The 8,720-nt window shown below is 48.5% G+C and overlaps 1 protein-coding gene across 2 annotated transcripts in view; it reads right to left on the reverse strand.

The window, feature by feature from the left end:
- Positions 1–6,344, reverse strand: part of Gata4 (GATA binding protein 4) — a 72,799-nt gene extending 66,455 nt beyond the window's left edge. The window contains exon 1 of one of the 2 annotated variants that reach the window (XM_011244956.3): positions 6,216–6,344. The gene's annotated coding sequence lies outside the window, so the exon portion shown is untranslated. Of the gene's footprint in view, positions 1–5,604; positions 5,766–6,215 lie in introns of those variants that run through there. The other variant, XM_011244957.3, reaches the window with a different exon arrangement.
- Positions 6,345–8,720: the final 2,376 nt, after the last annotated feature.

Below are 8,720 nucleotides of genomic sequence, written 5' to 3' on the forward strand. Positions count from 1 at the left end.
CCTCCCCCACCCCGGATAAATGCTAAATACTGAGGGCTAATGGATTGTTCTTGGTGCGGACCAGATTAGATAGCAGCCCTTCCTTTATCAACAGTAGAGGTAAACCCCCTGCAGTAGTGGTGACGGGAGTGGTGGTGGTCGAACACAAGGGAACCAGGAAGGCACAAAAAAAAAAAAAAAAACCAAAAAAAAAAAAACAAAAACAAACAAACAAACAAACAAACAAAAAAACCCAAAGAGATTGCTAAGAGAGTGCAGAACACCAAGGCCCATTCACTTGGGCTCCCAGAACAGCCCCTAAACCCCAAGTCTCTCCCACTCCCCACCCGGCCCCCAGTAGTTCCTGGTCTGGTGGGTTGGTGCTGTCTGTGGGACTTCAGGAGTAAGTCTAAATACAAGAACTCTTCAATTCTGCTTGTCAATGTTAAGGGTCTAGAAACACTTTGAGACATCGCCCCCTCCAATAACCCTTCATGTTTTGCCTGAACAGTGTTTAAGAATTCCAGAGTCGGGTTCAACTTCCTTCCGTTTTGCTGTTTCAGATCATGAGAGAGCAGAGTACAGTGTTCTGAGTTCATGCTTGGCTCCCCTTCTGATTTCCCTACGTCAAATTTCAACCCGCCAGCAGCCTTTCTACCTTCCTTTCTTTCTGGTTTTTGTTTGTTTTGGAGTTGGGGTGGTCTTTAATCTGTAACCCAGACTGGCTGGCCTCAAATCCTGGTGCCCCTGTGGCCTCAGCCTCCTCAGGGCTGGGATTAAAGGAGGGAGGCGCCGAGCTTGGCTAATGATCTTGGTTATATAAAAATTTGTTATAGATTTCTCTTAAGAGTTAATGATTTTTTGTTGTTGTTTGATTGATTCTTAAGAGAAAATGTTTTCCGTTTCTCAGCTTAGAGGCTAATGTTTCTGCCTCCAGTCACTTTCTGAGAGCACAACTCATCTACTATCAAGACTATTCTATAAAAATGCTCATGTGTGATCTAACAACAAATCCCACATAAAGCAAATAAGAAGCACTCAAAATCATTATGTATCTACAAGGAACAGCTAATTGTTCTATCATTATTATGATAGAGCTACAGAGCTCTAACAGAAAGCAAATACAATCTTAGCTGGTGAACAAGGGTCGTTATTATCCACTTGCATCCTATCATTTTCCTGTAAATCTCTGGAGTTAGTGGGAAGCCATAATAAATACCTTGGCAGGATAAAGCATCTGGCCTCGTTTTTTTACACATTACTACCCAATTTTGAAAAAAAAAAAAAACACTACTGAGGAGCCATCGGAAAGTTATTATAGTGTTCTAGTTATTTGGGCAGGAGGAGAAGCCTCAGAAACTCCTTAAGAGAAAACGAATTAGCTACGATGTAGTTTGATATTTAGAAATTGAAATGGAGATGATAATTAACCATAAGAAAGCTTTTGATTCATCCAATGCAAGGGGAGTAACACATGAAAATGAACAAGACAAATTTATCGTAAAGAGCGGGGATGATGTCCCAGAGGAAGGGGAATGACCCGGTCGGTTCCGGAGGGAGATGTAAAGGCAGGCAATGTGTATTTGAAGGTAACTGGCAGGCAGTAAACGAGTTAAGGAGCAAAACTGGAGGAAAGGGAATCAAATGAAGGAGACAATTTCGATTAAACCAGAGGAGGAAAATTCTTGAGCTGAGTTAGAAGAGGGGATGGGGAAGAAAGGAGGGACGGGTGGTGAGTAGGAGAGAGAGAAAGAGAGAGAAGAGGAGGGAGAGGAAGAAGGAGAGATGGGGAGAGAAAGGAGAAAACCAGGCTAAGTAGATTGTACAGAATGAATAAAGACGCTCCTAAGACTGACTGACGGGGGTGGGGTGGGGGGGGTGGAGGATGCGCAGAGGGCAGAAGCACCCTTTCCCGGTATCCAATGAAACAACAGCATTGGGTCCAGGGACCAGCGCCGGCGTCCACTCAAGCCTTCACTGTACTTCAGTGATGTAGCTGCTTAGGGGTAACTCTGTGTGTGTGTGTGTGTGTGTGTGTGTGTGTGTGTGTGTGTGTGTGTGTGTGTTTGCAGCCACCACTCTAGTTTTTCACTATGCTCGGCACTGTGAGACTCTGCCAGAAATTTTATTAAGATCGAAATTTTACCAAGATCGGAGTTTTGTTAAGAATCGGGTTGCGAATGGAGGGACAGTGTCCTTCCCTGAATGTCGGCACGCGGATGCCAAGTCACTCCGCTCTTCTAGACAAGCCAGACTCCCCGAAGTTCAAGAAATATACATCTTCAAAGACATTTCTGATTTGCAGGAGGCCGGAACCAAGAACGCAGATGAAGGAAGAAATTTTCCTTAGTCCCAGTTTCTCTGGCCACTCATCAACCGGCTCCTTACCTTACCTAGTATTAAGGTGTTAATCGTGACTCTCTCAATATTGCACTAATCTCGGCCATAGAAAGACCTGAATGATTATGTGTATAGCGTCATGGATCTGGGGTGGCTAAGTCCCTTCCACTGAATGTTTTTCCATAGGGGTATTGAGAAGTTGGGGGCACATTTGAGGGAAAGCTTGGAAAGCTACTACACTGACCTAAATCACCCCTAAACCTACGCTTCTCTCCTTCCTTTCTGTGGAAGCGGGCTACCACCGAGCAACTCTGGCTGGGAATTTTTTTAGGGCGGACGCAAAGTAGGAAGAAATGGGTACCAAGTTTCCTACGAGTTCGGGAGCAGGGCAGAGAAGTAGAGCAGAGAGCCACGTGGAGAGCCACGGTGGCGGAGGAAGTCGGGTTGAGTCTGGTGAGCTAGCGGAGGGACTGCCCCGGCAAACAGGCCAACAGCATTATACTATACAGAAGCCTCAGTGTCTTTATTATTAAACCCCAAGCGGGAAAAGGAAACTGCCCTGGAGAGGAGTTCTTGGGTACCACTTAGGACACCTGGAGAGGTGCAAGAGAGGGCAGCAGGTAGAAGAGAAGGCAGAGAAGGCAGACCGCTCTTCTTACGGTCCCAGGTCATCCGACTCATGGGCTTTGTTCTGCCAAGGAGTTTCAGGCGCAAAGCACGATGGCCCAGGTAGGTCACAAGAGTGGTCTCGGCTGAAACTTTCTTGCCCGTAGACCAAGCGTCCGAGCCCATCAACCCTGCGAGCAAGGAAGCGGACTAGCTATTATTCTTCAGCCACGACCCATCCATTCGCCATCTCCACCCCCTCCCCAAAGAGACTTGGGCCACCAGGGTTGAAAGGAGCAATCTGGTATCGAATTTTCTACCCAGAGCTAAGTGGTGAGCTGGGCACGTAAAGTGGTAGCGAACCCGTTTGCGGGGACATTCCCAGCCTTGAGAAAGGGACCCTGCTCAAGCCTTTGTCACTTTGCTCCACCGGGCCGCCCGGCCACCACAACTCAGATTCAGTGTGAGGAGGTCCGCGAAGCCCAGGCTCCGCAGGCAATCCGCGCAATCTGCTGCTGCCCGGATCGCGGGGCCTCGAGGAGACTTAATCTGTAGAGGAGTCACTCAGCGACTAGTCTCAGCTTTTTGGCTAGACTTTGGGCATATTTCTCCCATCTTTCTCCTCCTCGTTCGGGGAGAGAGGAAAACAAGCCAATCAAGGACGCAAGAGGAGTTTGTGAGCTACCTAGCGACACACATCAAGGATTTAACTAGACAACATTAATAATACTGTCTTCATTTGTAACTTCTCTCACTTGGAGACAGTTCTGTCTCGTTGGGCAGTACAGAGGCTTTTTCTGAGGTCGTGTTATTTAGAGTCCCCACCTCCTTACCCACATTGCATCCACCCCTTTAAAGAGTGCCACTTTCTGTCCCCTGAGAAACTTAACTGGTGGTGGTGTTTCTATCCCCACCTCCCGCCGCCAGACACTTGGGGGCCCTCGGTCTACAGGCAAGAAGACTCTCGGCCGCGCCCCTACTCCCTCCCTGCTTGACGCCCCCACCTCTTTTTCTTTTGACCGACCGATTGGATTGTGGTTCTCCCCGGCGCCCATCTCTGAACTTTCTTACCCTCTGCCCAAGCCTGACGCCGCTAGGTTTGTTGATCTTAGATCTGCCCCCTGCCTTTATCACCCAAGATCCGGGAGTCCCGCGGCGCCCCCCAGCCTTCCCCCCACCCCCTTGCAGGATAGCCTGTCAAGCCTTTCTAGAAATCTCCCTTAATTTCCTTTGCAGAACCGACAGAAAAGCCGTTCAAATTCCCAAGACCGCTGAGAACCACCAGGGCCTAAAAAGCCCCGGATTTGTCACCACACCGCACTTTCGATCCGGATAATGCAGGTGAAAGTGCCCCTCCCCCATTATTCGGATAATTGCCTCGAGTCTCCACTTAGCGTTATGTTTAAACAACTGGAGATTGATGGCTGTAGCCCCGAACCCCTTCCTCTGGGCAGTTCCCAGCTCTGAACCTCCCCAGACTTCACGGGTGCAAACCGTGACTTCCCTTCCTGTGCAAACAGAACCAGGCATTAGAAAGCCGTTGGAAATGGGTATTTGATTGGCCCCGAGAGACACAACGGGACCAGCTCTTGAGGATTTCTTTCGTGCCAATCACAGAACACTGTTTTTAAGATCCCACTAAATGCGATACAAAACTACAAAAAACATGTTCAGAACATGTTCCTAGAAGAGCGAAACCCGTGGCAATGAGCCCGTAAAACACAAGCTCACAAAGGGGAGCTTTCAAATACCATCTGCCCTAGACTGATTTATCAAAATAAAGATAGCAGAAACTAACCATTTGCAACTACTAAACAGCAATACCAACAATGTGGACAATGGACACAAGTGACCATAAGTTATACAAGCCTTACAGTAAGGTTTTCCTTTAATCGGTATATGTATTTTTTTATGCCTTTTTCGCTTTATTTTTTTTTAATTAAAAAAAATTTTTTTGAGAGTACTGGGGAATGAGAATAGGAGGAAATAAGTGGTGTGCTGACAGTACAGGGTAGAGGGGAAGGGTAAATTTCCAGGTAGCTTTTGAGTTTACTGCTGGAAGTCCATGCTAGCTTCCGGGGTAGAGGGACTGACTGCAGGGGAATATAATCTCTACTTTGCAGAGGCAATGTGTCCTGCACCGGTACAAGGGAATCTAGACACTTGGACACCAAAGCCTACCCAGTGCCAGAAGATGTACCAGTATCAAAAATGCCCAGATGTCTGTTGTCAGCCTTTGAGCAAGTAGAGGAGGTCTGGACAGCAACGCTGCCAGCCTGGAAGGACCTGAGTTGTTTGCAGTTCTTCCAAGGCCTCCGGCTTCCTTATTCCAAGTCCTGTTCTCAAAGAGACCACTGCTGTCTTGACTCCCCTTATTCAGCTCTTTCCTAGGATAATAGGATTCAAAGTTTGGCACCCACCACCTCTGTCTTGAGAAGGAAAGAGAGGTAGGTTTGACTCAGCTGCAAAAGTCCACACAGCCCCAGGCTTCTCCTCACATAGAGTGAACGGAAAGCATGCTTTATGCTTGCTTCCATACACCTACAGGACCCATCTCTACCCAGCTAGACACGACCCTGGAATCAATGAAAATCAAACCCACACAGCAGCTGGCTGACCCTTGCCCTGCTTGAGCAAAGAAAGGAGGCGCAAATCCCGAAAGAACCATTCACAACTAACCAATACAGCCCGGTGGGGATCGGCTGCACACTTCCTGGCCCAACGCTTCCAGAGTGAACTGTGGCCTGGCTGGAAAGGACTTGCCTGAGTCCTCCAGAGGACACGGGTGACCATAGGGGACCCCAGCGAACCGATCTGGGTTTGCTGGAGGGAGCAAAGGCCCAGTGGCACCTGCTTCAATCTGCTTGGCTTCTGTGGTCAGCCTGCATCCACTCCCCTGGTTTTTTTGGGTGGGGTGGCGACCAACCATTGCCATTAGTTTCCAACTACAGGAATCAGGCAATGAACCAGGAAATAGAGAAACTAAAATGCCAGCCAACTGTAAGAAAGAATAACAGAAGAGGTGGAAGAAGAGAGAGAGAGAGAGAGAGAGAGAGAGAGAGAGAGAGAACCTCAGCAGGTTGTCCTAGAAATAATCTGTTCTCTTTCCTCTAGGCAGAGGCTGAAGAGCCCCCAGCACCTATCCCACAAAGCCTGGGTGGGCGCCCTGGAAGCCTTTCTGTTCCCTCTTTCCCAGGTTCCTCTCCACCATGCACAGTGCTCCTGTGGCTTCCATCCCCTGGCTGTTTCTCCTGGCCTCCTGACAGGAGGGCCATTTGGAGGTGACTCACCCTAGGTGGAAGCTCTTCCAAGCTTGTTGGAGGCCAGCTTTCAGGGACAGATCAGCCTCTAGGCCCAGAGATTCCAGCCTGTTTGAGCCGGGTGGGAGGGAGACGTTGTGAGCTACGTCTCCCAACTCCCTCTGCTCCCGGCTTCCCTCTCAGAATTAGATAACAGCAAAAAATAGATAAGAAAAGTGATTCATTAATTCAGCGAGTCCCGTGGCTGGTGGCTGGCTTTTTCTCCTTGGTACGTGTGGAAGTGGAAGAAAGCCCTGTCGGGGCATAAGCACTGGCTGGTCTCTCTCTCTCTCTCTCTCTCTCTCTCTCTCTCTCTCTCTCTCTCTCTCTCTTTAAAGCAAATCCACATCCAGGAGGTTCTGCCGAGTCTGCCCAAGGTCACTCAGAAGGACTGCACACAGGCGGAACACTCCTAGGGCATCATCATTTACTGGGAGAATGCTCCTCCCCCAACCTGCTGCTGTACCCAAGGCTTGCCCTTAGAAAAGTGGTCCTACAGGCCAGAGGGGAGGAGGGTCTCCTCCTATGGCCTAGCCTATGGCACAGTGAAAAGCAGTGGATGTTTTAGAGCATTGTTGGTTAGCACCAGGGGCAGCAGATCCTCCAGCGTGTAGGTTAAGACCTTGAGTGAGGTACCCCAAACTCAGAGAGGTGGCCAAGTCATGGAGCAAGGGAACTATGGAATCCACTTTGGTTTCCCCATCAGTTGAGTCCTAAACATGTGATAACCAGTGGCCTCTTAGCATAGGAAGAGAATTGGAATTATTCCTTCCCTGAGCAGGAATCTTCTTCCAGGTGACTGTCAGCTCTGTTGAATACTCCTAGGGATGTGGATCTCCACTGCCCCCCAAGTGCCCCAGGAACGCAGGGTTAGGCACAGAGAAAGGTTCACAGAGTGAGCCGTGGGAACCAGGCAAACAGATCCCTCTGGTTTTACTCAGGGTAGATGGCCCCTGTGGAGTTGGTGACTCCCAGAGGAACCTCTTAATAATAACAAGAAGAATAAACATATTGCCGGCATACTTTAATGCATTTCCCAGTTCTTAGTTTCCCGGGGTCCTTGAAACAGTCCCTGAATAGTGGAGAGAATCCAGACAAGTTATTACTGATCTCCAAATGCAGAACAAGAACCTAGAATTGAAAAGCCAGGGGTGTCTACCAGGAGAAAATAGGCGCCGGAAGAGAGAGATGAAGGAAGGCCTGGAGGAAAAGGGGGAGATGTGAAAGAGACAGGACCGCATCTCCCTCCCTTCCAAGAAGTTTGTTGAGTATTTGCAGAGTGATGAATAAGGTGCCCACCATGGCCCTCCGTCTCTATGTGTTGCCCTTACCATATGACTTGCAGAAACTACTCAATAGGAAGATGTCCATGTAAAACTCCCTGAAGCGTCAGGTCATTAAAATTCCTGAAGAGTGAGCTGAACATGATGAGGCACAGGCCTTCTCTGTCCAGCCGGCTAACTGTCACCAGCCCAGTGCTTTGGTCACGTGAGTTCTACTGTGGTTATTATAAAATAAACACAATACAAATGTTACTACTTCAGTTGCTTTAATCCGCAGGGGTCAGTGGCATTAAGGACATTTCTATACAACCATATCCCCCTCCAGACACATTCTCTCTCCCTCCCTCCTTCCTTCCCTTCCTCCCTCTCTGTCTGTGTGTCTCTTTTCCTTCCTTCCTCTGTCTCTTTGTCTCTGCCTGCTATCTCTGTCTCACTGTTTCTCTCTGTGTCTCTGTCTCTGTCTCTTTCATTACTGGAGTTGAACCCAAGCCAGGAACATACCAAGCAAGCAAGAGCCCTACTCTTAAACTCCACCCCCGCCCCCATTTTACCGTTTTAAAAATAGATTTATTTTTGGCTTTTGTTATGTGTCCGTGTATGTATCTTTGTTTGAGGCTGGAGTTACAGGTGGTTGTGAACCACCAACATGGGTGCTCTGTTCCTCCGAGAGAGCATCAAATGTTCTCAACGGCTGAGCCATCTCTCTAGTCCCCCAGTTTTAATTTGAGACAGGATTTTACTACGGAGCTCAGGCTGGATTTGAACATCCAATCCTCCTGCCTCTCATTTCAAGTGCTAGAATTACAGGCATGCACCTTTTTGGCCCTGCTCCTTCCTCCCTCCCTCCTTTCTTTTTTTTTTGTCCTGAGACCAGGTCTCTTTTAGCCCAGGCTGGCTTTAACATGAGCTGGAACTCTTTTTTTTTTTTTTTTTTTTTGGTCTTTTTTTCTGGTTTTTCGAGACAGGGTTTCTCTGTGTAGCCCTGGCTGTCCTGGAACTCACTCTGTAGATCAGGCTGGCCTCGAACTCAGAAATCCGCCTGCCTCTGCCTCCCGAGTGCTGGGATTAAAGGCATGCGCCACCACGCCCGGCTGAGCTGGAACTCTTGATTCAGCCACCAGCTGTGATTATAGGCACATGTCACCATATCAAACTGACAGCCCTGGGGATCAAACTCAGCCTCATACAAGAAACACAGAGCTTTTTTTTTGTT

Source organism: Mus musculus, chromosome 14, assembly GCF_000001635.26.
Source record: "Mus musculus strain C57BL/6J chromosome 14, GRCm38.p6 C57BL/6J".
NCBI lineage: Eukaryota > Metazoa > Chordata > Mammalia > Rodentia > Muridae > Mus > Mus musculus.